This window comes from Octopus bimaculoides, chromosome 6 (genome assembly GCF_001194135.2).
Source record: "Octopus bimaculoides isolate UCB-OBI-ISO-001 chromosome 6, ASM119413v2, whole genome shotgun sequence".
Lineage (NCBI taxonomy): Eukaryota > Metazoa > Mollusca > Cephalopoda > Octopoda > Octopodidae > Octopus > Octopus bimaculoides.
Window position 1 is genome coordinate 34,983,959 of NC_068986.1, and position 3,011 is coordinate 34,986,969.

The following is a 3,011-nucleotide window of genomic DNA, read 5'->3' on the forward strand; positions in this document are numbered from 1 at the left end:
TTCACTTTCAAGAAAAATGGATATTTTTTGGTATAACTACAGATTCCTGCCCTCACCTTCCGACTTTGGATGGTCATAACTTTCAGAAAAATGGATATTTTTTTAATGAAATTTTCTACGAATATGTGTTATATCATGTAGATTCCGAATATATAAAACTTATGGGGGGAAAGTGTTTTAGGAGGGGATGGGGAATTTGGAAAAATTCACCGGCGTCCACTTCATTTCATCTTAACTTCCAAGAAAATAGATATTTTTTAATGAAATTCTCTACAAATATACCTCGGACTATGCAGATTCCGAGAACATAGGAATTTTTGGGGAAAACAATCCGGGGTTATTTTTGGGGGACCGTTCCCCTCTCGGGGGTGTTTCGGATTAAGTCGTCCGTATGTTTCATTTTCTCTGTTTTGTGTATCCGTAGATTTCTACTGCAGCAACAAACGGGCTATGAAGCCCTAACGGTTATGCTAAAAATAACAGCTACCGGTCTGGTACACAGAAATATGTTATTAAGACGACTTATCTGTTGCATACGTTCTTTTTTTCACTTTAAATTCCCAAGCAAACGTTACTAATAGAAAGACAGAAGCAAAAATAAATAATATACATGCACAGTTAAATATACAAGTGTAAACCATAATTTGTTACATAATCTCTATAGTAAACATGATATTGAATGGAATAATTCCCCGTTTGAACTTTTTTAATTACATTGTGTGTGTGTGTGTGAGAGAGAGAGTAGTAGAAATCTACGGATGCACAAAACGGGGAAAAGGAAACATGGACGACTTGTTCCGAAACACCCTCGAGGTCAACTTTGCTTTTCATCCTTTCGGGGTTAATAAATCAAGTACCAATTGTGTACTCGGGTCGATCTAATCGACTGCCCCCCCCCCTCCTCCAAAATTTCAGGCCTTGTGCCTGGAGTAGATAAGAATATCAGGACGAGAGGGATTTCAGTTTCCGTCTATTAAATCCACTCACAATGCTTCGGTAGGCCTGGGGCTTTACCTTCCTGGTGAGGCAACTGCCGGAGTACTTCTGAATGCATCGAACAATTGATGAACAGGGCCTTGCACTCAATTCAGATGGCTGTGTGAAGCTGCTGGAAGGCCATATATGTGGCAGCAGGATTCAGCTCCTTGCCCACACCTCTGGAAAGAGTCAGAAGTGGTTGTTAGAGAATTTCTATGACTTCACCAGCCCCATGTAGATACATGGATACCAGGTGCCACACAATGGGACTGTACCTAGAATCTTGTGACTAGGAAGTTGACATCTTACCACGCAACCATAACTGTGCCTATGTATATATTATATATATAGATATATGAAAAATACCATAAACTTGGTCAAAAAAAAAAAAAAAGCAAACACTCCGGCAGGAGATAGCCAAAATTAGTTGGAAACAGGTAAGCTTGGTCTGCCCTCGTCCTCAGTTGCTAGGGAGCAGAAAAAGGGGGTTAAAATATTCGTTTCTGACCCGATTATGAAACCAGACCTAGCAATACGAAACTTGAAACCAGCCTGTTTTCCATGAGGCGAAGTGCGCAAAGCTCAAAACTGCATTTCCAGGTAGCAAAGTGCATCTCTCCACGTGCATTTCAGTCCCGTTATCATGTGGATTATGAAAGGGAGAATCGGCGCACCCTCTATTACGCCATGATCAGTCTAAATCACGGCGCGTACCCCATGATTTCTGTTGTCTTGAGAGCCAGAGATGATATGAAGCTCTTTCAGCAACGCTACATACTAACCTCTCTAGTGCCTTTGCTTTAGAGCGACGCGCACCAAGTTGGTATAACGAAGGAAGGAGGGCATGCGATGCGAAACCTCTACAGCCCATAATAACCTGGTGTAGAACTCAATATACATATGCTTCAAGACTAAGCATAAGTTGAGTATAGAATGGTAATAAGAAAATGAGATGACAAAGGAATAAATAATTATCTCATGACCTTCATTAGCTTAGAGCTGTTTCTGTTATAAGATGCAGTGGACTCATATTTGAAACTCCAATGAAGCTATAAGGTATTACTCAGGTACTCAACTATGAGCTCAATGTATCTTACAGCAGAGACAGCTGTAAGCTAATGGAATTCATAAGACAATCATTTATTGCTTTGTCATCTCATTTTCTTATATGTATGTATCATCATCATCATCATCATCGTTTAACGTCCGCTTTCCATGCTAGCATGGGTTGGACGGTTTGACTGAGGACTGGTGGACCAGGTGACTACACCAGGCTCCAATCTGATTTGGCACAGTTTCAACAGTTGGATGCCCTTCCTAACGCCAACCACTCCGAGAGTGTAGTGGGTGCTTTTACGTGCCACCAGCACAAAGGCCATTCTGGAGGTACTGGCAAAGGCCACGCTCGAAATGGTGTATTTCACGTGCCACCTGCACTGGCAACGATCTCTCTAATGTCTTTTCACGTGCCACTGGCACAAGGGCCAGGAAGGCGACGCTGGTAACGATCACGCTCAAATGGTGCTATTTACGTGCAACCAGCACGGAAACCAGACAGCTGGTGCTCTGGCAACGATCACGCTCGGACGGTGCTCTTAGTACTCCACTGGTACAGATGCCATCACGATTTCGATGATGTATACATGATCATAAATGTGTTAAACATGAAATTCAAAATAGGAGACAAGGCAGTGTTTCATGTTTTATCATTGTTTGTTGTCTTTTAGAATGAAGATAAACAAGCAAGTACTTGTGTTATTAAGTTTAATTTATTTATATTTTATAGGTTAAAATACATAAACGCTTTTTAAAATTTGCATTTTAAAAATTTATGTAGAAGATGTGACAACACATATTATTTTTTTCTATCAGTATTTCTTCTCCATATTTGGTATGTTTCCCTTGTTATCCCTGTGTTTCCCCGGGTATAGTTTTGCAGTGTAGAATGCATAGAGCACTTCTATGTAATCGTCATCTGTCCACCGTTCTCTTTTGGCCTTGATTTTTGCTTGGGCAGTAACATTAGGTGGGGG